Raw genomic sequence first — 27,201 nt, 5'->3', positions numbered from 1 at the left:
GGGGAGTTGGAACTAGATAATCTTTCAGATCCCTCCCAACCCAAGCCATTTGATCATCCTCTGATAGGGCCTGGCCTCCATTGGGCTCCTTCCCACACGCTTTGGTCAAACCATGGCAGTACTTCAGTGCAATGACAGAGGTGTCAGGACATCCAGACTGCACCTCTTCTCATGGCAGAACATGGTGGATAGTCACTGGTAGCATTACACAGCAGTGTGCCTACCTGGTTGCTTGGTGTCCGTGAGGAGGACTCATATACCTACCAAGAGACTGAATGGCTGAATGTACACAACATTTGGTGGGAGTTATGAAGGTTTTTATAATGTCAGCTTTAAATTCAGTTCATACCATGGAAGGCCATGCCTCCCTTCACTGTTCCACTTAAAAGGCTGCATAGTCCTGAAGCACTCAGGTGTCAGACTGCTTCATTTCAGCTCCAAACACCAGTTTTTGAGTACAATGATGGCTGTGCCCAGGAGCTGTCAGGGCTGCCTGGCATGGCCTTGAGAGAGAGAGGAGAAAAGATCATGTAATTGGAGAGGTGTTTGCTTGAAACTTGTGTGTTAGGAATATGAGCAGTGGAAAAACTGCCATTAACATGCTTGCAGAACTGGATCTGTCCTCCCATCAATATTTATCACAAACAGAAAGAATATCTGTGCTATCCACTAAAATAATAACAACAACAACAAAATCGGAAAAATTAACAGTAATATATCTTAGGTCAATTTTATTGCTTTATCATTTAGTTTATGAGTATGATCTGCATTTCCAGCAAAACTGAGGCAGGCCATGATATTGAGGGAAATCAGAGCTGTACCGATGACAAATGGCCAACTCCCATATTACTATATTCCCAAAGCAAGGAACTTCCACTTTCCCACTGACATCCATTTTCAGTTGTTTAAATACACATTTTTATTGTCTTATTCCGTCATTTTTTCCTGACGTTTATGATTTATATGAAATCCACTGTAAATCGGAAATATGCAATATCTAGACTGTCTTAGGAATGCTCATGCTCCAGGAAGAGATTTTACAGGTTTAGAAATCAGGAGATTGCTGTACACGTTGCACGGTCTGGCTGCAGCAGTGCAGCTGCGGGACATCAGCCTTCCCCTCGGGCTGTTTCACGCCTCTGCCACTGCCTGTTGGCCAACAACAAGAGTAAATGTCACTGCTGTGCCGTGCTGCAGCCCACGCCTTCGTCAGGGCCAAAGTGCAAACCTCGCAGCCTGGGTCAGGAGCAGGCAGCGTATGCCTGTGGCTTTTCCTTATCCTACGGGGCTGGAGGCACTGCCTGCGGCGCCACTGGGTCCATCCTGCCGGGACCCTGCTCCCACTCCGTCACAGGAGCACTGCTTACCCAGGGTACCAACAGCTATGGGGTCAAGAGGCTCCTCTTGCCGCCACAATTCTCTGTGTCTGAAGTGTGTCTGCACTGGAGGATTGGAAAAGTTTCTCTTGTTTTTCCCTACAGGGTGTTTAAGTTTTGAAAACTAAATCTGCAGAGAAAAGAGAATGCAGGCTCTGCTACTGGAGCCAAGTCTTTGTGCTAAGTTTTGTGATATAGCATATATACCTTCAAAGTCTTACCTTATTTTGCTCATTAAAGAATTATTTGCATGGGGAGGCTTTGATTCTGCATGACTGGATAAACCGTTGGCATGAAATTTCTTTCCTTCTTTTCCAAACTACTGTTATATATGGAGTTGACGCTGAATCTTAAATTACCCTACATACTCATCTGACAATTGTGTTTTGGCCTAAACATGCCTTAATGTCACTCTTTTTTTTGCTTTCATTTCACTTATTAAATTCTTTTGCCTGGAAAATGCCACATGAACATTGGGGAGAAACACCTCAGTTAGTTGAAAGATAAAAGTGGTTTGAAGTGGAAGATTTTTAGACCTGAACACATATGCCAGGGCCAAATTTCAGCAGGAATTTAATAATATACTATTTTAAACAATCAAATTGAAATTAGTTAATATACATTTCTGAAACTACTAGCACATGGATATACCAGCAGTTTTTCCAATAAAGATTGTTTAGCAACTAAGGTTAACAAGCAACAGGGTAGGATTTTTACAAATAAGCTGAACCCTAAAAATATATATTTACCATCTTAACTTTGAAATATTTGCATCCTCCTGAGTGTTTTACAAGCAAAAAAAATCAGTGGGCCTAAGAGTTCCATGAACTTAACACAATCTTAGAGCCACTTCAGTTTGGACCATTTTAGTTGAATATTTAGACTACTCTGTTTATTTGATTTGTTGTTTGCTTATTAAATGCTCATTTTTAGTGCACCCCTTCCATAAGGTCTTTTTCTCCTCAAAAGCAACAAAATACACTAGTGACAGGTGTAATATGGTTAGAACAGAGTTAATGATCCTGAGTGTTTATCATTGTCTTTTGCTGTGTCTCTGTGGCCTCTGCAAAGGTCTGCAATCTGTGTGGCTAAGTGAAGTATCATTGGTGGAGGTAGTGGTGGAAACAATACAATCCCACTTAGCAGTACTATTCCTTAAAGCATTTTCTAAAATGATGCATGAATGAATACTGTACAGGCATCAGATTTAGAACAGAACTGGGGTTATTTACTGTAATCATAAAACCTACTTTCCTGTGTCCTAAAGTTGTTTGTTTTTTTTTTAAATCAGCCAAGATATCAGATTACTTACAATTACAAAAAACTCCCAACCAAACAAAAAACTCTAAACCCCAAATAAACAAAAAAAAATCTCCTTACGTATTCTGGTTCCTTTCTTCAGCTGACCAAAAAATGAATTTTTGTTCTTATATTACCTAAGTTGTATTAGCGTCGATGTTGTAGAGCTGTATTTTAGGTGATGTGAAAGAATTATCTTTTAATTTCTTCAAGTAAAATATTGCTTAAATGGTAGATGCATTCAGAAAAATATTTTTCTGGACAAAATAGTACTGGTTCTTGGGTAAAAAATTAAAAACAAATTGAAGGGAATTAAGTAATGTCATGGCATGACACTAGCCAAACACCAGGCATACATGAGAGTAGTTTGTTTACTTTCTCTGGCTACAGCTGGGCAGAGGAGAGGGAAAAAATATTAATGAAGGGCTCATGAGTTGAGATAAGTATTGGGAGAAAAACACTCTAAGGGCAAAACAGATTCAAATTTAAAGGTATAAAGTGAATTTATTTTTAACAGAGTAAGAGGAGGATAATGAGAAGTAAAACAAGTCTTTAAAACACTTTTTCTCCCCAGCCCTTCCCTCTTTTCCCACCAACAGTGCAGGGAGACAGGGTGTGCGGGTGTTGGTCAATTCATCACTTGAGATGATCTTCCATTTGCTCGGGGAGAGGAGTCTTTTCTCTGCTGTGCCGTGGGGTCCCTCCCACGGGCAAAGTCTTCCCAAAACTGTTGTGGTGGGTCACAAGTCCACGGGGTGCAGTCCTCTAGGCTGCTCTGCTTTGGAAGCAAGGGCCTTCTCTCTCTCTCCGGAAGCAGGGCCCTTTCTTTCTCTTCTGGTCTCCCACTAGATCACAGCTTCGTGCTTTACAGGGAACAGCCTGCTTCACCATGGGCCTCGCCGTGGCCTGCAGGGGAGTCTTGGCTGTGAGCTTGGAGCACCTTCTCCCCTTCTTTTTCCACTGACCTTGGTGTCACCATGTTCTTTTCCCTCACGTATCCTCACTTCCTTCTCTTCTCTGATTAGAAGAAAAATTGCTGCTCCTAGGTACCATTGCCAGCAAGTTCTGCCAATGCAAAGATTGCTGCGGGATCTCTCAGTGCTGAGAAGTTCATCTCTAGATCTGTGCTGGGGAGTCTCTTGCCGTGTTTTCACTGCTGGCCAGGCAGCCCTGCCATGGAAGGCGCTGTTTGAGGCCTCTCCTCGTGCGGGATGCCAGCATGGAGAAGCCACTGCTCCCCCCTGCCCTTGTGCCCACAGCACGGCCGGCTCGGGGCAAGCACGGCCAGCTCGGGGCAGCCAGGCAGGCTCGGGGCAAGCACGGCCGGCTCGGGGCAAGCACGGCCGGCTCGGGGCAGCCAGGCCGGCTCGGGGCAGCCAGGCAGGCAGGGCTTGCCACAGACCACACCAGGATGGTGCTGTCCATGGCGCCCCACCACCACTGCGAAAAAACTGTGTGTGCAAGCTGTTTTGATTTTCTTCCCAAATATGTCAACACAGAGGCATTACCACCCTCTCCAATTGGGCCAGCAGCCCGTCCATCTTTCAGAGCCATCAAAGATCGGCTCTGTCAGACATGGTGGGAGCTTCTGGCAGCTCCTCACAGAAGCCATCCCTGTGGCCCTCCCACACCAACAAAAACCCGAGGCTGTGACAAATCAACACAAGTAATTAATTGCCTTTACTTCTTTTAGTATATCAATTAGTACCCCTAACATCTGAATTATTAGCCTGTATTTTACAGTCAAAATGCATGGCACAAAAAATCTCTGAGCAAATGTAATTATACTTTCACCATATTGCGCTTGGCTTTATTACACTAAAAAAGCACATTCCTTCTCTGTTCCAGCCTAAAGGAAATCAGTGCCTTGCGATCTAAACATAATTTTCAGTAAGAGATCTAAACAAGACTCTCTTTTTTCAACTGGTAATAGGATTTATAGTCTTATTCTTTATTGCATAGACACCTCTTACTGTAATTCTTAATTTAGTTTGAGATGTAAGTCAGCGGGAAATTCCCAGCACTAAGAGGTGCTGCTCAGAGTCTCAGGAGTCTCAGAAGCACTGTTTAAATGAGAAAACCCAACATACCTTTTCTGAAAAAAATCTTAATGCTTGAAAATATAATATTAAATAATTTAAATTTCATGCTGCATATATAAAACTTAGCTTAATGTTAGCTTAAGACATGTTGATTTTGAGTTTTCTGGTGGAAAACTAACGTAATATTCATAACAGGGCATTTATTTTGAGACTGAAAACATTTTTAACTGAGATTTTGGAAAATATGAGCATCTTCTAATGATTTTATGTTGATCAGAGAGGTGCTACTCTATCACTTTTCCCATATGAAGCTATCTACATTGAAGAGTTAGTTGTTTCTTAATGAATCTGCCATTTTTAGAACTTTTTTCAAGAACATTTTTAAGAGAGAGAAATGTAGACTTACACTGAAAGTATGTCTTCAATCATTGTTCTATTATATTTACTGTACTGGTAGCTTTTAAACTTCTATCTTTGCCTCTCTTCTCCTGCACTGTCAAACTGCTGCAGGTCACTACCTGTTTTCTATGATCACTTGACATGTGTAAAACTGTCTTTCACTTTTTGCAAAGTAACAACCTGTACTATAGATAAACAGAACATTTACCTCACACACCAGTGAGGTGTGTCATTAGAAATGCTGTATTTGTATACTCAAACTAATTTTCATTCTGTACGTAGGTAGGGGGTCTGTCTTGTGTTTCTTTACTATGGGATATGCCATCTGGAAAATAATGGTATGTATTGTAGAAAATTTTAGAAAAGGGTTATAGGGACAAGTTATATTTAAGTGAGGTTAAATCAAGCTCATTTTATCACTGCTGTGGTTATGTTATATTATGTTTTGTAACTGAAATCTGAAATCTATACAAAAATATCTGGGTGTGGGAGAGAGAATATTACTCCCCGAAGAGCATAAAAAATTAATTGTAACCTAGGTTTCTGTTATGTAAATTGCCATCAATGGAAATGGAAAACTTAGTAGACAACTGTAGACTGTTTAATGTAATTTTTAACTGCAGTGTGACTTAGTCACTCTTTTAATATTTTTATCAGCAAGGTTTAACAAGTAGTGGTAAATGTCAAAGCAGAGAATTCATTAAAAATGGATTTTACAATGATGTTGGCTATATAGCCTTTTTTCACCAAAAAGATATTATTCTTTACAAATGGTCAGCTTCAATATAGATGAAAATATTTCTTAAAAACCAAAACAGATAAAAGAAACCAGAAACAAACAAAAACTAACAAAAAAGAGTATTTGCACGGTATATTTTTTTTGTTTAAAACACCTAGTGAATAAATGCCTCTCTATATATATATAAAATACTTTCTCTGCTTAAAATTTATGTGATTTAGACAGCAAAGATCACATGAACTGAAACTCAATCTTTTATGATTCAGTAGTCAGTAAAGGAAAATGGAAAGTGTACAAAACATTCAAAATTGCAAACATATACATATACTTACATATACACACACATATACATATACTTACAAAATGTTTATTACTTCAGTTATATAAAAGGCTGTTTGTTGCATAAAAAAAATTGTGTGCAATATGATTCATTTGGATGCCTCAACATATTTAACACCTGATTAATTAATTTCAAGCACTAGAGAACAACTAAAATAATATCCCAATTAAATTTTTCAACTTGGGCACTGGGTGAATAGTATATCTGAGTGTATCTCATTAAGCACAAGCAAAATATCCTTAATTTAGATGGGCCATGTTTGCTGCCCTGTCGTACTGCCACAATGGATTTTTCCTGCATCTGTGATGAGAATTGTCAAGTGGATAAATTAGCAGAGTCCTAGGGCCTCCATTGTAACTGTACTTTCTGTGAGTAACACATCCAGCTCACAGCAGAGGAAGTATTTAGTAATCTTACTTCCCCGAAAATAAATGGAATTAAATGCCAAAATACGTTTACTGGCTCTAGTTCTAGCCTTTTATTCAAAAGTCTTTAATTCATTTCAGTCTTTAATCCTCAAGAGGCTATGAACAACCACAAGGCTCTGGTAGTGTATTGCAAGGTCAAAAACAGAAAAGTACTGAAATCCAATTTAAATCTTTTGCTAGAAGTTCAAGAGACCTGATATTATGTATTTATTGATTTCATTAAGTGGAGTGTATCTGTGTAGATCTTCAGTTTTCTTTTTGGAATGGCATGCTGGGCCAAAAGTGGTTATTTTACCTACCTCATCTGTTCTCTCCTTACTCTTCCCTTCTCTCTATCCTTCTACTTACTAGTCTCCGTCTTCTTTGTTGTCATCTTCACCACAGGCTTAATGACTTTTCCCATTCCTTTGGCTGTCTTTACTTTATTTTCCATCAGAATATCACTTCTGCTCTTCAATAAAGCCGTAGGAGAAAAAAAGCAAGTAACCCTGAAGAGAGAGACAGATGATGAAGGGGTGGTGTGACTATTGCACTGCAGTAAGAAAACATGGACATGGTGGCCTTATGTCTAACATGGTGTTCACCCCAGCTGAATATCCCTGCTTATTCTGCAGAATAGGAATACCCATGTATTACCAGACATACGTGACTATACTAATTTTGAAAATTAGTTCACCTCCTTTCATTTCCTTTTTCAGCTTCTCTGTTCTCCCAAGACTAAGATCACTGAATATTCTTCTACTTGAAAATATTTATTTTCATTTATGTCCTTCATTTCTTCACTGTACAATAATGTGACAGTACATACTAACTGCTCACATCCATTTCCTCTGTAGTGACAACAGGTATTACTTTCTAAGTATTGTTCCTCATGTTTCTCAATGTCAGCAGCTTCTCCCCACACTGTAGCATTCCTAGTAGAGTCTGTACTTACATTTATTTTCTAAAGGATCACTCCTACAGTTTTCAGAGTGCTGATTCTTTCGTTACAAAAACCTAGCATCTGCATTTCCAGAAGCCTGTATGCACAGGCAGCATAACTGAAATTTGCCAGGACTTTTATCTGCTTCACACAAAAGAAAATAAAACAACTGTTGAGACACTTGCATGATATCTAGATGTGGTAAAACTGGCCTCTTCTCCACTCATTCTACAGTGGTCTGCTGGGACTGACTTATCTATTCCCAAGGCAGCACTCTTCTTCACTGGAGACTGAAACACCTCTGTTTATCACTCTGCTTTTCACCGTTCAAAGGCTGATCATTCTCTAAATGACAGCTGAGCTACTTCACTCGGCCCAGGAAGGTCTTCAGTATTCATTAGCTGCTAATCAATCTCCTTTTGATTGCAGTCCCCTAAATAGGAGAGAGAATGCAGCACTGATGCAGCACTGGCTCTGGGTGATTTCCCTCTTCATGCAATCATTATGGAAAGAAAGCATTCATAGGATATTTTCTATGTGTAGTGGAACAGAAGCAGTCTAATCTCTGGAAGCACAGTCACTGCTTTCAATGTTGGAATAAGGGACAAGACAGCTATACAATAATAATTTTGGTATCTTCAATTCAGTTTTTATTCCCCTAAGAAATGCTCTCTTTCCAGTGAAGCTTGGTTATTTAAAATTCCAGTAGCTAACAGTGGCTCATGCCTCTTCTTTTATTGATGAGGGATGATGGCAGAGAACTTTGACATGTTTGCTGCACTTCTGAGATTTTCAGGACTTTTCCCTTCTAAGATAAAGCAGTGGGGAAGGAGGGGAGGAAGGAGAAAATGTGTATGGTGAGGGAGGTGAGCACGGGAAAGAAAGGAATGTTTTCCACTGAACATCTGAGAGTGACTAAACTTGCATTTGCTGAGACATCATTATTTTTAACTAGCTCTTGAAACTCCTAGTGTGGTCACTGTTTGAAATGTACAAATGAAGGTAACTGAACTGAGCAGTTAGGGAAAGAAGAGATCTGCAGAGTGCAGATGGTTGCTAGGAGCAGAGGAGTTTTAAATGCCTACAAGTAACACTGCAAATCATACTCCCTCACCTGCTACTTCTTCCATAGCTTTTCACATTAATGGCATATCAACCAGGCAAAACAAGGAGATTTATTTGCTGATATTCCCTCCTCAGGATTGCCAGTACAAGTAGTCCGTAAGATGGACAGACTGAACACCTGTCCTGCTCCCCTTAGATGTATCCAGCCAAAACATTTAGGCACTCAGACAAAATGGTCCTGAATTTTTCTGAGCCTTGTTGACAACATCATGTATCAGCTTTGGAGTCCTCACTGTGTACACTAGCATCGGCATTGCCTACAGCAAACTGACTTTGGTACGTCTTTCCTTGACAAAACCCAGTCAGGCTAATATATGCAGCTAAAAGCAGGATTGCTGGTAATCTATTTTTGTTCTCTGGAAGTGGGTTATGATATTTTATTTGTCAAGGCAATAGAGCAGTAGAACAAGTGCTGTGAGCTGCCTATGGCAGCCAGACATTGTGATCCTCGTTTCAACAAGGTCTTAGCTCCTTCCACTGTATAAGGAGGCTGTTTGTTGTGAGGGCCTGTAAATGCCCTCTGAATCTCCGATTTCTGCTGACTAAGGAGATGAAAATGGCTTGCTGTGCTGTGGTATGAGCCTCCAATGTTGTAGTGAGGAAGTGAAGTTCAGGGGAAAGTAGGGCCTTTCTTAGTTTCCTAATCATTCCAGCATATTCTCAGCTTTGGAAAGGCAGGAAGGCAGTAGCTCAGAAAAACATTATGCATGCCTCATTTAATAAGTATCGGATGGGTATGTAGGCTTTACCTTATCTCAACAGTAAGTACATACTAAAACTGTATCACATGGAATTAATGTGTTTCAATGTACACAGAGCTAGTGTACTTTTCTGATTCAGTGTAAACAAGCCCTTAGGTAATGGATCTAGAGACAGGTGTAGCATCTTATTTCTATTAGCAATATCAATGAAAAATATCTCTGTATTTGAAAAAGCAGATCTTTATATTTTAAATCTCTGTGACAGTAGCATGCCTGTTAAATTACCTGACTTTCTGGCACATCACTTACTTTTCCTAGACATATGTGTGATTCACATAGCTTTTGAATCTATGCATTTTTATTGTCATTTATCATCTTAAAATGAAAGAGAAATTGAATCTATGCCATAAGCATTTTACACTGTAAGGGTGAATGCTTTCACTTCAATATTTGTGCACTTAAGTATACTTATGTATACATATATATATGTACATGACATATTGATTTATATACACATACATCTCATATAATATTTCAGATTAAGGCTTTTGTGGAGCAATAATGTGTGTGTGTGTGTTTATATATACGCACAAAACTCTTATTTATGATTATATTAGCATATAAAGACGTAGCTGAACTAGAGGCAAAATAGCTTATATAGTAAAAATAGATATGTGATGGAAAAGAACAAAGCTATACCCTGGCAATTTCCCATTTCTTCAGAGTATGATAAGAAAATGTCCACATAGTTTTAAAATGCTGAACAGCCTGACAAGAACATTGCCATTTACATTTGAGTGTCTTAAAAAGCAGTTTATGAATATTCATATCTTAGAGGATTTCTCTCCCAAAGGTCTCTTGGTTGTGCAGGGGCTTAATTAAAGATGGTTTCTGTAAAAGATAAAGAAAGGACTTGAAACCAGACCAATTGCTTCTCTCATTTAATACAATATTGATACACCTAAATTGGTAGTTTTCAGATGAAGGTGCCTACTACTCATAAGGAACTGTGGAAATCAGTAGGAGAGAGCAACCAAAGCTTGAAAATCTTTTAAAACGTATCCCTCATACCAGTAATGGCATCATGTTCATGAACTACTCTTGGGAAAGTTTAAAGAACTGTGCCACTAAACTGCCTTGCAAGAAGCAGGCCTTGCATTTGAATTAACCTCCCAAATACCACCTATCAATCTAATAATGCAAAATGGAAGCCCATATTGATAAAATATTCCTGTCTATTGCGTAATACTCCATGCTGGCATATATACAAAAAATTGTTAGCTACAGCATTTACATTTCCTTGAAGACTTCTTCTTTCCCATATCTCTTTTTAATCAACGGTTCCAGTATTAAACTCACAATCCAAAGCAGACACCCCCATATGTTTGTTATACTAACAAACTTTCATTAGAATGCAACCTTGCTGGCAGAGCCAAAGTAAACTTCATGAATACTGACATATTTAACATAATTTATATTAGTGACCAAAGGAATTAATTTCCATCGGTTTTCTTCATACTCTTTAAAATGGGATCTGTTACACTAAGTATCACACATCGTCATGAGAATTACATGCACGGAACTCATCAACTGTTATTCACTACAATGAACTGACACAGATAACAGATCACAGACAAAACACAGCGAAGGATAGGAGAATTATTTCCTTAAAAAGTAGTCCATCTCTTGCACAGAGCAGGGACTAACAAGGGACCTCCAAGCCACATTTAAAAAATAATCCAGGTAACTACATTCTTAATGAGGACAGTAGCAACATTTTTAAAACTGACAGTTTTCCTGCTGATTCATCTTCTGTACGTTCATGTTGGCAGCTGTTTTCTCAACAGTAGTTTAAATGATTAAAATAACTTTATTATACTAAAACCAATACATCCCACTTGTATTTAGTTTGGGTTTTCCTCCTTCTTAATTCTCATTAATGATGTCAGCTAAGTCAAAAACTTTGTTTTCTCCAATTCTATCAGTTGATCTAATTAAAGGTATCACCTTTTCTACAAACCTTGTCTAATTTACATCCCACAGTGTCAAAATTCATTGAAGGTCTCTCTTCACCTGAGCTAGTCTGTTTAATCTGAATGTATGCTGTTTAATCATAACAGTTAGAAATATGTTGATGGACACAGATTAAGTTGATGCTGTCATGATGCTCAGATGTAAACTGTGCTACATTGCTAACAGCATGGTTAATCAAAAGCTATGCATTTTCACTTTAGTTTAAGAAAGTAAAATATTTTCAATTTTTTTTCTAGAAATAGAAATAATTACACCTCTAGACTAAAGTGCACTTCTCAAAGTACTTGGTAAAGCCAAGCTCTCTGTTGAGCACTTTTGCTCAGCACTTGTTTGTGAGAATAGAAATTAGTTAATAGACAACTTTTTTACTTTTGTGGCCTGGAAAGTCACTATTTCCTTATTGATGTGGAAAAATGCTGTAGAATATACCTGCCATAAAAAGATGTATAAAAATATCCTTTGATGAAGCAAAACGGTATAAGAAACCTGTGAATTAAAACATTAAAAAAAATTATTGTTTATATCTACCATGCCTTAGAACATAGGGCAGATATAACTGAAAAAAAACCTATTTTAGATTTTAAAAAATACTCCGAAACCATTATTGTTAAAGGAAAATTTAAAATACCTATGATGTTTCTACAAGATTTTTGGTGATACTAGTGATAAAGTGCAATTTCTAATATTTTATTTGTTCAAAATATTAAAGGGAAGGGATAAAACACTTGAAAGAGGAGAACATTTTAGCACTTAAAACTATGTGGTTGGCATTGATTGTGTGAGGAGAAAAAAGACAAAAAATAAGTAAAAAATGAGAACTGAAGACTTCATAAAGAAAAGGAGAAGACAAATTTTTTAAAAGTTTTAAAAGTTTTTAAATTAAACTTAAAATTGAATTTCCTATGTAATGAAAGAAATCTGCAATTGCTCTAACAGATTCTGAAAAAAGTAATTATTTCCCCCAACAAGAAATAATCTTTTATCATGAACTATATTTTGCAGATGAAGAACAATCCAAATAATTTTTTTTAAACTCTCCTAAAAATGTTCCATGGTGGCTTTTCTAGAAATCCAAAACTCTTTTCTTAAGGTACAGTCTGTCAATTTAGCTGGCCTAGAGACAGTATAGTTCATCTCACTGGATTGTTTGCATCTCCTTGCTTCAAAAGGATTTACCTTGCAATTCCAAATATGGTAGTCCACAAGAAATTACATTTGAAATATCATTGAACCAACACTGAAGCCAAGAATTCACACATTGTTAGCAGTTATTTTAATATGACTGACATTAGTCACAGAAAAAGACAAGGAAAAGGTAAAAAATTTATGTGTGCATACATACAACATTGCTGCTAAAGACTACTAGAGATTTGTATTAACAGCATCAGCACCTTTGAAGAAAAATTAATTGTCAAAATAGAGGTAAGCCATAAAATGTAAAATAAATGCAATTCATCCTACAATTAGAGAAGTCTGGTTTTATTTAATGGTTGTGTGATGATGGGTGCTATAGAGCTAGCATAACAGATTTTCTGTAGAAAGGTATTCCAGATCTGACTAGAAGTTGGTACAGCATTCTTTTAGGATTTCTATTTGGACACAAACATCCCCAACCGCATTAATTGTTACCCTTCTATTATCCAAGAACTTAGCAAACACAGTCCAAAACTACCATTGTTGCACAGGCAACATACTGAGCACATGGCTTATTTTAGGCAACTTCGCAGTTGGCTCTTTCTGCCCAACTTCATGTGTAACTCTTTGTCTTAACCTAGTCAGCAAAGGATTTTTTGTTATGATGTCAGTGTCCTCACACAGTATGGCTTCATTTTCATTCCTTTCTCTTTGTTCTCATCAGCACAAGATTTATGTGGTGGCATCAGCTGTTAAAACAGACCTTTAGACAGGCTAAGAGGCTGCAGCATAGCTTAAAGTCAGCGTTAAGGAGACTGTCCAGAAGCAAAGCAGTCCAAATCAGGGAAGATTTGGACTTAACACCACATTTTGGCTTTCCCCCTCCATATGAAATGCTCCTCCATGTCCCAAGTGTTCTCCAGAATTCACCAGCTCTCCCCTGCTAACCATGGAACATAAATACAAACAAGAAGTCATAATAAAATGGTTTAAAATAACTCTTAAACATTCCTAACCATTTCTAGAACACAGCATATAAAAATAGGTTGTGGTGTTACCAAGGTTTTCTATTGGCATTTGCATAATATTACAAAATTAAGTAATACAATACATTTACATTCATCACTTTGATTTTACTATTTGAGAAACAAAGCAACCAAATACGGAGAACATTTATTTGTATGGTATTTAGCCAGTGTATACTTGGGCTTGTTTTGAAGTTAGACTGAACAGAGGTTGTTTGCTTATCTTCTCTTTAAATATACTAGATACACATTATGCATTTAGAAGTTATAGCAACACACTTTTAAGACTTAATTGCCACTGAATTATACCAGTTTTGTAATTTTGTTAATTTCACCAGCATAAATGTGGTGTCATCCAGTTGTGAACCACATAAATTCAGAAAATGTTACAGTAAGACATTTTGGCAAATCTAAATTATGGGATACTTAAAATAAACTTCAATATATACTTGTTAAAGAAAAAAGAAAAAATTGCCTCTTGCCTCTTTGTGTCTTTCAGGTGGTTATTACTCTCACTAATTATTATTTAATATTTCTATTGCAATCATGCCCAGAAGTCCCACTTCAAATCAATTTGAAATCAACCATTCAAGTTACTACCTGAGCATTTAATAAGCAGAAGTGCTTACCCCAGAGGCCTTTCAAACTATTTCCTGGAAAAGTGGATACATGCAATCATAATGAAAAACAGTATTAATACTAGGGAAGAGCAGCAATTAAACTCTGTTACTCAGAAGAAACTATGTAGTAGTTGTAGACCACTTAACTCCCGAAAGAGACAAACATTCAGGTAACTGTTTCACCAAACATTCTTTCTTTAGCTACATGTTGTTGCACTATTTATTAGTGCTCCTGTTTAAATATTAAAATAGAAATTAAAATGAGAGGAGTTGGGGCTTCCATGTCCAGCGTGGAAGTGTGTATAAAGGATTTGTTAAAACGTTCAGTGGGATCAGATACATAGTCTCACTTGAAAGACTCATTATGTAACTCTATATTTTGTACTTTGTGCACTTAATCTGTAATTATTTGGTAACTGGGATACCGACTCTGGGAATTAATATTGCTGGGAACTCTGCTGGAACTGTAATCTAAATACTGTCTTGATATTTATAGCACTTTTAGATCCCTAGGATAACTCCTAGTATTTTCTTAATTTGTATAGATAGTCTTGTCTGTGCAAAATGTCTTCAGTAGTTGTGCTCCAGCTAGCTGTAGTTCCAGCAGACCTTGGCTAGTCTTTTATTTCTGATAAACTATAAAATACAGTTTTGGCTAAAACTGTAAGTGAAACAGCATCTTACATTGTAATTTATGGTAACAACTATGGGAGATTCACCATCTGGGCAACAGCTACTATAAATTCTCACACCCATATATTACTCTGCTGCATTAATAAATGCATTGGGCAATTTGCAGTAAACATTTCCAAACAATATTTTCACTCTCATTAAAAAAGTTATGATAATTCACGTTAAAAAGTGCCTTGAAGTGTTCATGATGGAGAGCATCAGTTGCAGAGACCTATTTAGAGTAATTATGATAAGGATACATTACCTGGCATTTGACAGGAATGATCAATCATTTGCAAGAGATTTAAAAAAATAGTAATTTTATTATAGCCCCAGTGTAGGGCACCAGTGCACTGTAGTGGGAAATTTTAAATCTTTTGTCAGTGGGGGTAAAGGTCCCTTGCTTGGCCTTAGTCCAAAGCTGACTCATTTGAAGAAAATGGGTCTTCCGAACAAGAAGAAATAGAAGTGATTTAATGTTTTGGGAAATATCTGTATATACACATACAATTATTTTTTTTAATAAACTCTGATGACTACGTTTGATTTAGTTTAATTTTTTAAATTAAAGGCATAGATGTAATCTCCTAAGTAGGGCTGTATGCTCTGTGAAGATGGAGAAAACTAAAGAAAGAGTAAGCGAATATTATTATCCTAGAAGAAATGCATGCTTATTTTCTGTATCTGGATACAAGCTGGATACTTGAACATACAATTGCCACATACAGGCAAGAAATTTAAAATAAATAACACTATTGTTAAACACAGTGGATTTTTATAAAAATGTGATCATCTCTATGTTTTGTTGCTAAATATTAATCCCTTCATGCAAAGCCCTCTAAGAAACTAGATGAAGCAAACAATGATCCTGAACAGGAAATAGAAAATTGAGTTACTTTCAAGGACTGGTAGGGGTGTAAAGTCCAATGGGTCATATAACACAGCATTTCTTAGTACCTTCCCAATTTCTCAGTAAACAGATTATCATGATAAAACACTGATTCATTTTATTTGGTTGCAATCCAGTAGACTAGCCAGGGATTAAATTAGCGTGAAAACGAAACTACGTCTATCCTTAGATTTGGTCTCTGCTGAGCACAATTAAGGAGCATAAGGTGAGCAGCATGTAAAAATCCACCCCGCTGTTAGCTTCATGTGCTGTGTTGTGGCTGAGCAGAACTCCAGGCTCCAGGACTGTTAAAATGGCATATTGCATACACAATAGGTTGTCAAATACCCATTTCAAACAATCCAGGAAATTAAACAGAAACTCACTGTTGCTGTTTGGGTCACAACTGTACTACTGCAATCCAAACCCAACCGATACCAAAGCCGTGAGACCTATGCACTGCCTGCTTTTCAAACATGTATTTGTACGTGACTCCGTCAGTCAACACGAATTTTCAGTACCATTGTATTGCACTGAATGTGTTGAAATACTTGGAAGAGAAAGTACAGCAGTGTCCCAGGGTTTACGTGAAACATTGTGACAATATGTGTGGCATTATTTTGATTGTTGTTGTTTGCATCCAAGTTTAATGTAGCATACCCAAACACCAAAGCGTGGGTGGAGGCTGTCAGTTTTTCCCTTGGGTGTGTTCGTTCCCTCAGACCCTTGGTAACTCCGAGTCGGGCAGCACAAGGTGGGAGCAGGGGTGGGATGGCCACGAAGGCCCAGCGGCCAGCGCCTGATGGCGTCAGCCTCGGCGCTTTCTACGGAGGATGTGCAACCATTAAATTAGGAAGCTGAGCTGCTAACGAGGAAACTTCTATCATTCAGGACTGAATTTTCCTGTGCGCCTGACGCTCCCCAGCAGAAAACAAACTATGATAGGCCCACGCCGGGCAACAGCGGGAGGAGCCATTTCGCGGCGGCGAGACACGGCCCCCACCCTGCGCCGCTCCCGCCTTCCCCTGGCCCGCGCCCGCCCCAACCCCGCGCCGGCGCCCCCCGCCCCGCTTCGCCTCGCCCTGTTCCTGCACAACCCGCCCCCGCCGGGCCCCATTGGCCGCAGCGCCCGTCCCTCACGGCCTTCCCCCTGCTCGGCCCCCCGTCCGCCGCTGTCCGCCCGTCCCTCCTCCCGCCCGGCACAGCCAGTGCGGGCGCGCCCGCCGCGCCTGCCTGCTCCTGCTCCCGCTCCCGCCTGATCCCGCTCCAGCCTGCCCGCCTCCGCCTCCGCCAGGTCTCGGCCCGGGCCCCGCTCCCGCTCCGCCCCCCGTGCCGCTGCAGTGCCTCCCCCGCCTGGCCAGCGGTGCGCGGCGCCGGCAGCAGCAGGGGCGCGGCGGCGGCTTCGCCCGCGGCCACCTCCCCTTCCCCCCGCCGCGTGTCTGCCCGGGGCGTTCATTCCCCCTCCCCACAGCTCCGCCGCCTCCCCGGGCCCCCTGCTGCCGAGGCCGGGGAGGGGGGCGGGAGGCTGAAGCCGCGGGAGAAGGGGGAAGTGTGCGAGAGGAGGCGGGGAGCAAGGGCGGCGGCGGCGGCGGGCAGGTGAGGCAGACGGCCATCCCGCTTCCCTTCGGCCCTAGGCGGTGGTGGCCTCGCTCGGGCAGCGCGACCCGCGGTGCGGAGCCGGGGGGGAGCGGCGGTGCCCGTCGCGCCCGGGGGGCGGGCGGGCCGGTGCAGGCCGGGCCGCGCTGGGTGGTGGGGGGCGCTGCGGTGTCGCCGCCGGGCGGGGCCGGCGCGACGCGGGGCCGCCCGCGGGGCAGACCCCGGCGGAGACCGGGAGGAGCCCGGCTGCTCTGGTGCCCTCTCCCCGTGCATACGAACTCCCCCGTCCTCTGCGAAAGCTGCTAACGTTCCTTGTCCTCCTTCCCCCGTTCTCTGTCCTCTTCCTCCCTGAAGAAGAAAACTCGATTGGATTTAACTTGGGGTCGGAAGAAACTCCTGCTTGCTGGATCTGGTTTAGACGCCCCGACAGCTAAGGTAAATAGGGAAGGCTTGGGATCAGTAGCAACAAAAACAACAGAAAAATCCTTCCTCTGGGAAGGGGGTGGAGAAAAAAGCAAGTTCAGGCTTCGTTTTATATCCTGTTTTTGGCCTTTATATTTTGTCTCTGTTTTCCGCCTTGGCCTGCACAGTTCAGCTGCTTATTGTGTTTCTCCCTGTCTCGCCTGAACGTGTGAACCGAGGCGCTGGTTTCATGGAGGCAGGGAAAGGGTCTGTGAGACCGAAAGTTTTTAATCTCATCGGACACAGAAGTTTCTTTGTTCGGTCCGAGAAGGCATTGAGCTGAAGCTGCTCGACTGCGTAACTGCAGCTTCAACTCCTTCCCTTACAAAACGTTTGGTAATCCTGCGAGTACAATTAACTTACCGGGAAATGAGAAAGTCGTGAAGGAGGTGATATCTTTTATTTAATCGAAAGATCTTGAGGCTTCGTGCTTATGTCTGCCTTGTTTTCTGGAATATCGATTAGTGGCTGGCCGGACTTCTTCGGGATTGCTGTTAAGTTTCTTTATAAAAATATGCCCTCCTGTTCATCTGTAAATGTCGCAGTTTTTCCACCTTCGATTGTTGCAGTCACCCGTCTTCTTCCCCTTTACCCTCTCTGTTCTCAGAGCGACGAGTTCGACTGCTTGTTTTTCAGCTTGTGTAGAGGAGGTCTTTCCTGCGTTTTGATCCTTGCAAAGTTCATCTTAAGAACCTTCATTTAAAACACAGAACAAAACCAAAGCAGATGCCTAATCGTCTGACTTCTTTGAAATGCTGTTGAAGCTGTTAATGTAGCCTTGTTTGGTTTTGATGACCACTTTCTCCTTTCTAATTTTTGAAAGAACTTCTTTTTGAAGCTGTTGAAGGGTAAAATAAATGTGAAATTTTGGTGTAAGATTTTGTATCTCAGGTGCTTGTTATGCCAACTAAGTAGATGTATGTTAATTTCACATGCGTCAAAGGCACAATTATAGGTTAGACCTTTCATGAAGGCAAGGAGTTTCTCATGTTATGAATGTTCAGAATGAGGTAGAAGCTATAACTCTGGAATGTTTATTTCTATTTGTCAAGCTCAGAAGCAACATGTTGGTCAGATAATATGCGTGTGCTTCAGTCTTGCCAGCGTCTGACATGTACTGGTGTTTGGGAGTCTTGGACAAAGCAATTTCTGTTCAAAATTTTTAACACTTCTACGTAGGTGGTTCTTTAACATCATGGAGTAATTCAGTGCTTTAAGCAAAAATAATCCAACTCCATCCGTTTGATATAGTATAAGGAAAAATGTTAACATATAAATGCCTGAAGTGGGTGCAGTGGCTGATAACAAATAAATAATTGCAATTTATAGGCTTACCTTTCCAGGGAGCAGTAAGGGTTATTCTTAGGCATCAGAAAGATCTGGACAAAATAAATGGCAGTGAACTTTGCTTTCCTTATGTGGCTGATGCTTGGCAGAAAGTCTGGATAGAGTAATCCTTTTACAAAGAACCGTCCGTTTCCAGAGCAGTGTTTCAGTCCCAATAATGACTTGAGATTCTTGAGGGGAGGGTGTGGAGTTGTAGCCGTGCATGACAAATTTAGTTGTAAACCAGTATGTTCATAATCGAGGCAATTTTGTTTCTTTTCAGGCCTTTTGTGTTTCTCATGATGCACTTGATATTTTTCAATGCCATGTAGAAGAATAGTTCCTTGTAGTGGAGGCACAACTTTTTACGCTAGTGTTTTGTCGCCATGGTAGCTATGGATAAGGCTCTTTTTAATGATGAAAGTGTAATTCAATACTGCTTACAGCTCATGGTTATATCACTGAATGCCATTCATGTCATTAACATAGTTTGGGAGTAACATGAAGGGTTGTATTCTTTCTTGAGATCAATGATCATAACTAAAAATCAGTCTGATGTTGATATTCTGATTTTGAACAAAATGATTTAACCTTACGGTATCTCATGTGCTTGAAACAGCACTTTTATAGCTATGTGTTGGTGGCTTGGGGAAATGTTCTTTTGACCTGGCTGGTTCTTACTCATGAATTAAATTAAACTTGAGTAAACATCACTAATTTTAAGAAGGTAGCTTGCAATCAAAGAGCTATAAGTTGCAGTATATGGCATACTATGGAACGTGATTATCATTAAGATGATTATTATATTAGTGAAATAGGAATAGATCTGACTTATGCATAAGCTTATGCACAGTAGATAATGCTTAGTGTAAACATGAAGTAGGGTATCAATTTGCACATCATGTTCATATAGAGTGGATGAGGGGGCTCTGTGGAGAAAATAGAAATGATTGATAATTTCTAAGCATATTAAGCCAGTGGTCTCAGAAAACGGTGTTATGATTTGTTCTCAGTGGAATTTGTTCAGAGTTGTAGACCCAGGCATTAAGAGCCACGCTTGGAAGATCAAAGCTAAGGAAAGGCGTGCACATGTGTAACATACATTAGACCTCACATGTTAGCAGTAGGTTCTAGAAATAGAAGGGAATGGGAGAAAATTCCTCAACTTGGCCTTCCTGTAGGGCTGTAATGAATCACCGTCTGTCTGCTCTGTGTTCTTGTTTTGTTTTTGTCCTTCCGGCTCCTAAGCAAAAAGGAAAATCTTTTTGGGAAATTGTTGTATAAAGATCAAATTGTTGATATGTCATATCCTTCAGCAGATTCTCCCTATAGAATAACCTGATCTGCTGAAGAAGTCCCTGACATTTAATCCACGTAGAGGAATTAGAAATCTAACCTTTTCCAAATGAGTTACTAGTTGAGTTGGCAGGAGAGTTACTCATACAGATATGAAAATAGTAGACAGTATTCCTATGTGAGCATGCAAATCTTCATGGTGACATTTGGAATAGATAGTTAAATGAAGATTATCTGGAAAATGAAGATTTATAAACATTGCTATTTTATGTTGTCAACTTTTGAGTAAGTACAACAACGGGTCAAAGGACACTTCTCATATCAGAATGAAAATACTGAAGGTAGTTTGAGTAGTAAAATAGTCTGTATTTAAACATCGATTTGGGACTTTTTTTAGGATCTTTTTGTTGTAAAAAGGTTACTTCACTAAAATACAGCTTTCACTTTGAACTAAGAATACAGTGTTTGGGTGTTGAGTCAAATCTTAAAAATGTAAGATTTCAAAGTAAGGATGCTGATTAAGGAGAGATTTATGTATCTTCCATCTAATTAAAATGGAAAAAATTATTATGCTGGAACCAGTAGTATTTTTCTTGCATTGTAATCTCAGGATAATTGGGCTTTTTTTGCTGCCTTGTCTTCATTGTTGCCAGATGAAAAATCGTTTTCACCTGGTGGACTATTACAATGCTTATTCTTCAAAAACCACTGGCCTATGGAACTGCACAATGCTTATTCTTTAGGAAGAACTGGAAAACAACCAGCTCAGTTGTGCCAACTTTTACCAGTTCCCAAGCAGTCAGCTATGACTTTGGGGTTGCTGACCACCAGGGACCACCAAAGAGACCCCCAGGACAGAAGAATGTGGAAAGGGGAGGGAAAATATGTTAACGGTTTTGGAAAAATGGTTATCACATGTATGTTTATTCCAGAAATCAATGAATACATATGTAAAATATAGTGTATAAACAGGAGCTTTTTCTGTACTCAGCATGCATGGTATTTTGGAGGAGATATCCCTAGTGCATCCAGCCTTATAAAGAATGCCTGCTTCGTAGTGCTACAAAACGTAGCACTACTTACGTAGTGGTAAGGAGATTTTTATTTTTACCGATTTTTGGTAACAATTTTGGTGACCCCGATGGGACCTAGTCCTGAATTGCAATGGATCCAAAGGAACATCATTAGTCACCAGTTCTTTCTGGAAGATGCTTGTTTCTCAGATGCTTAAGTTTGAGTACAGGTGTTTCAAGTATTATTCTCTGTACATTCCATAGAGTGGATATACAGAAGCATGGCATTTCAACACTAGGTTGCAATTCCACCTTCAAAAATACATTGTAACTTCACATAATTGAGAACCTCTTCCTCTTCCTTTGGTCTAAATGAAACCAAACTGAAGTGTACTTAGGTTGGAGAACTTCAGCATTGCAGCTGTCCGGCCTAGGGTAAAAAGTCAGAAGTTTAGGTTAAAAAGCAGATTCGTTTATTTCTGTTCTTAGGAGGAATTTGACACTAAGCGATCACTATGCATAGGAACAAACAGTGATGATTAAGCAGAGTCTGAGGACAATCTGAACAATCTCGACTGCGGAGGTCCTGGTAGTTGTAATAATGTCAGAAGGTAACCAAGCCTTACAAGGCTCAATCTTATCTGATAAGATGGTTTGTATAGGTTGGGGTATAACTGTCTTGCTGTGAGCTTGTAGTGCTCAAGGGGCTACTTCTTGTGTCAGTTCTAGGAATGAAAGAAACTCAGAGGTGGTTTGAAGTATTAGTTGAAGTGAAGCATTTATAATTTAACTATTAATTTGGAATGGGTGGTATTTTCCTGTGAAGTGCCCAGCGTTCTATTCTCCTTGCCAGGGAAAGTTCCAATCTTAATAAATAAATCAATTTAAAATGTTTGAAGTTCTGGTATTGTGTTGAAGGAAATGCAGAAGGATGTCTTGGTTTTTTTGGAGTAATGTGCTTTGAGTTTTACTGCTGTCTTTGGAGTCTTCTTACGAGTTTTCAACTTCTACATTGGCATGAGAAATTCCTGCAGCAACTGTGTAAAGGAATTCTGCCTTCCCAGACAGTTATGGAAGAGAAGTTTCATATTCTTCCTTTGTCCTCTGTCCCATGATGTGGGGTATATGATTAGTACATTTGCAGAAATTATTTCTTCAGCATTCTTTGCCCTCCTTGTCCTTGGAGTTTTTCTGTACATATTTTCCAAAACCTCCAAGTTTTAAGAAGCAGAAGAGAGGGCATAGGTGCTTTGAGCTACATCAGTGTATCTACAGAAATGTCTGAAATGCAGTGCCTGATGATTGAATGTTATTCACAGGTTTGGTCATCCAGAATGATTGTAGACATCATTGTAAACATTTGAATGGTGGGAAGTGTTTCCAGGCTTGTCTAGAAGTTCTGATAGACTGCTAAGGTTTGAGAGCTGCTTTTCCCCTGTGTGGCTGTTGTCTTCCTGGCATTACTCTACTGGCAGGGGAGAAGTAACAGTTTAGAAAATCAATCCATTTGTCAGCAATTTGATCAAGTTACTAGAGGTCTTTTGTTTTACAGGTAACCCTGAAGATAACAGGGATTTTATGTTTGGAACTGGGTATTGGCGTACATTTATTATTGGGAATTACAGGGTTTTTTGGAAGATGTTGCTTAAAAATCTGCATGTGCTCATGTATACTTTTTAAAAAAACAAAAAGCTTGGCTGCAGTAATATTTACAAGACTGAGGCCTGTATTTTCAGTAAAATTAAACTGAAAAGTGTGTCAGCATAGAAGTCTAAATCTTTTATGACTTAAATGCTTTGTAAATGCTTCCTTTCCATGCTTATGCTTATTCTACTGAGTGTGATATTTAGATGCTTAATTTCCTTTGATTCCACTTTGGCTTTTGAGATGGGTCTACTTGAAGGAGGATCAGTGAATGTGCAGACAGCAGACAATGTTCACTGATCTCCTGCTGGTATGTTAGCTTGCTGTGGCATGTTTGTCTGTGGTGGCCTGGAATGTGAGGTTGGTAGTTAGCTCCTTTTAGGAGAACATAATCATTTTGGGTTACTTCTGGTCACAAAATCATATGTGGTGCTAACCCTGGAGCTCTGTTGGTTATTTAATTTCTGAGCTGCTCTATATTTTTGGGGGATTGGCAGTAAAATTCATCACTGAGGGAGAAAATTCAAAAGTTCACTTCTTCCTGGTTCATACCTATTCAGTCTTTATACCATTTATGTCTGCTATGCTGTAGTAAACTTACACAGGGTGATTTATTCCAAGTAATTAATGAGTTCTTTAAACTTCTTGGAGGAGTTACAGGCAAAGGGAATTGAGTGTGCAGTGCTAGAAAACAGTATTTGGACCAAACCTACAATTCTACTTGTGACTTTAGTCAGGTCCCTGTTGTTCATTCATATATGGGTGTCGGGAAATTGTTAAAAACAAGGTAACAAATATTAAGGACTCTAAGTAAGAAGAGGTGAAAAGGATGGAAATAGACGTGTTTAAATCTTCTCAGAATGTGACAAGGGGTTGGAACTCAGAATTTGTCAATATATCTGGCTCTGATCCTGAGAATAAGATCAGAACCACTGATATGAAGGAAGAAAAAACCTTCAGAGCTTTTCTATTTTACTATTATATTGTTTGTCTATATTGCATTTCATTTGTGTTTTTAGAAGAGTTTTGTTTTCCTGAACATTTTGTGAGGGTGTGGGCTTTCTGTGGCTATTAGACAATCCTGTTCTTCCAGTGTGGTATTTTTGATTTAGATATTAAGGCTTTGGGTCTGGTACCAAGTATTTAATCTAACTAAATGGAAATGTAAGTAATACAAGTATTAGAAAAACAAGATATACTTAAAATAGATTTTAATAGGCTTGGGGTTAATTTACTCTTTCATTTGTATTTGAGTGAGTTAATCAGTTTTTCAGGGAGCATTTATTTTGTTTTGCTTTACTGCAACAAAGCAGAATAAATGCTGAGGATCCTGGCATTATTCTGTGGTTTTGGAATGCTGTTCTTACTAGAAAAAGACAGTAAAGCAGGCAAATATTTTTGTGTGATTTTTCTGTGGGAAGTTGTGGGATCTGTTGGAGATGTATTGTCAACATTTCAAATGTCCTGTAGTCTTTCATGACATCAGTTATTGAATTGATTTTGCTGCAGTGGGAGGTGATGTGTCAAGGGAATGATTATGGCCTTGTCAATGGGGCAGGTTAGAAGCAAGTGTTACAGAGTGGGAGTGAAATATGTCATTAATCAATATTTTTCTGTTATCTTCTTTCTTACTTTGCTTCTCTCTTTACATAAACTAACCAGTGAAGAATCAACAAATTGTTCCTTAGCCTTTTAAAAACAGTACTTCCTCTCATCTGTGGAGCGAGTCCCTGCTTATTTCCACTGAATTTAAATATAATTGTTCATCTCTATCTCACACATCTGTAACTAATGCATCCTTCCACTGGTGTTAAATCTTGACCAAATTTAAATTTCAGCTTCAGAGCATAAAATATCTGCAGAGGAATAACTTTCCCTCAAAATCAGAATGTTAGTAATTTCCCCCAGTTTTGTCTTAATTTAGTTTTAATCTTTGAGAAGTCTGAAGTATGCACTGGGCAGTTCAAATTAATTGAAATTACAGCCATGAAATTCTCTGGAATTCCTGGATTGTGCTCTTCAGTCACTTTTTCCTGTTTTGAGAAAAGAGGGTGGCATGTTAATAGCAAATCAACATGGCACTGTCCCACTTTTTACTTCAGTAGTGTCAAAGTAGTATTGTACCTCTGTTTTTTTTCTCATACTGGAAAGCACAGGGTGTCAGAAGTTAAGTAACACTTCAAGTTGGGTTATTATTAAATCAACTTTGAATTCAGTTTTGAGGCTATAATTAGCATTTTGATGAGAAAGAAAGCTCTTTAGTTCATCTTAAATCTCCTGTGAGGTGAAAAACTTGTTTTTGCTTTCCAGTAGTGAATTATTATCCCTATTGAAAACAACACCTTTAAGAGAAAGTGTACTTAAATATAATTGTCTAAATTCTAAGTTATTTTAAAAGTTTTATTGTAAGCAGTACACTCTTGTTCTTCCATATCTAAAGAGGCAAAAATACTTTAGCAACCATTCAAGAATAGCTTTCTGCTAATTTTTTTGTGTCAGTTGCTTATGATCTGCAAAATGCCTGATAGAGTAAAATAAAAATAACAGCTCTCTTTAATCATCATCCATTCACTTAGAGGAACACAACTCAAAGTAAAGTACAAAAATGCTAACCTAAATTTTTTTCATCACTGCGTTGGGAGTGAAAAGAGATTATAAATTGGCAAAAATCAAACATGCATTGTGAGAGAAAAGCTGAGTAAATAGAGAACAAGAATAACGGTGCTTACCCACATGGAAGATGTGAAGAGTGTTGTAGTTAGAAAGAATCCCAGCCAACGCCGAGATGAGTAATTCTTCTGCATCACCATTGCGAACAACTAACTGGAATGTATTGGGATCTATGTATAATTTGTAAAATTAATGTAAAGATAAACAACAGACAGATAAGTAGCTTCAGGGGTTCCTTTATATGTCCAGGACAGTAACTCTTAAAACTGCTGAGAATAATGTTGAGATAATGTCTAGCATAATTGTGGTATAAACTAGAGGGACAAGATCCTTAGACTGTGAAAAATACAGCCTTTTTCTGTTTAGGTTTTTGAACTTTTGCTTTTTAAAAAAATAATGACTACTCCTTATTGTAGCCATTCCTTATTGTAGTGAAAAAGGTGTATTAATGTAAAACTGTTTTTAAAGCTGCATTATGAATAAAGGCTTCTGCTTTTAGTACTGCATTTTATACTAAACGTGTAAGAACAAAAACTAAACTGGCTTGTTGAAGTGGATAACACTTAGAAGACAGACAGAAGTGTTCTTTAAAGGAGGAGGAATTATAAAGTAAAATTTATGTCTGCTTCTATATACTATTTCTCTTCAAGTAGCAACTTGCATTAGGGCACTGCATAGCCTTTTAAGTGTTGGGGTGCATGTTTGTGGTTTTTGGTAGGATATATTTTTTTGAAATCTGCCAAATTCAAATTGGGAAATGTACTTCCTTTGAACTCTGATCTATGAATGTGTTTCCATTTATCTTCCTGTTACCATAGATTGAATTATGTAACCTGTCTGGATTTGTTTTTCTGGGCAGTTACTAGCTAGCAGGTTTTGAGTGTGCTTCTTCCTTCCCCTCCTGTGTACCCAACATCTGCTTACTTTGTATCTCAAGTGTTCTGCGCCTGCTGTGTTATTCCGACCTTTGTTTGATCCGTCCTAGCTTTAGGTAGGAATTCTGGCTTTGCGTTTCTGAGGGAGAGTGCATGTAAGGCAGGGCATCAGGGACTGTAGACCATACAATTTATTAAGCATTTTAATAACCAGTAATCTTCTGATAAGAAATAGTTTATTTTTTATATTAATTTTTCCCCTTTCTGGTTTCTGTGCTGACGTGTTTGGTGTTGCAGATCACCTGAATTTATCTGAAGATAATTATGTGCAGAGTCTGATTAATAGATGAGAACTTTTCTTTTATAGTGAACTACTGCATATTTACAGCAGTGCAGCTTGCCTGTCAAAAACCCTTGGTATCTGCTGCAGATGGCTGCATAGTCTTAAGGAGTGGCTTCCTGGCTGCATTGTACATGAAGTGCCAAACACTGAGAGCAGTTTTGTTCTGGAATGCCAAAATACATTAAATCCATTCAGGAAGCAACATATGTCAAACGAATAAAAATATCATAT

The 27,201-nt window shown here is 39.1% G+C and overlaps 2 protein-coding genes across 5 annotated transcripts in view; both read left to right on the top strand.

Moving 5' to 3' along the window:
* The window catches only part of NLN (neurolysin), a 95,621-nt gene that overhangs the window by 58,402 nt on the left and 10,018 nt on the right, over nucleotides 1-27,201 (top strand). The gene's annotated exons all lie outside the window — the stretch shown is intronic.
* ERBIN (erbb2 interacting protein) overlaps nucleotides 17,230-27,201 on the top strand; it is a 115,128-nt gene continuing 105,156 nt past the window's right edge. For 2 of the 4 annotated variants that reach the window (XM_014881373.2, XM_088157198.1), the window contains exons 1-2: nucleotides 17,230-17,341; nucleotides 17,696-17,776. The gene's annotated coding sequence lies outside the window, so the exon portion shown is untranslated. Of the gene's footprint in view, nucleotides 17,342-17,695; nucleotides 17,777-27,201 lie in introns of those variants that run through there. The other 2 variants (XM_088157194.1, XM_088157199.1) reach the window with 1 other exon arrangement.

This window comes from Sturnus vulgaris, chromosome Z (assembly GCF_052056855.1).
Source record: "Sturnus vulgaris isolate bStuVul1 chromosome Z, bStuVul1.hap1, whole genome shotgun sequence".
Lineage (NCBI taxonomy): Eukaryota > Metazoa > Chordata > Aves > Passeriformes > Sturnidae > Sturnus > Sturnus vulgaris.
Note: the sequence above shows the minus strand (reverse complement) of the source record. Positions and strands in the feature narration are given on the sequence as shown.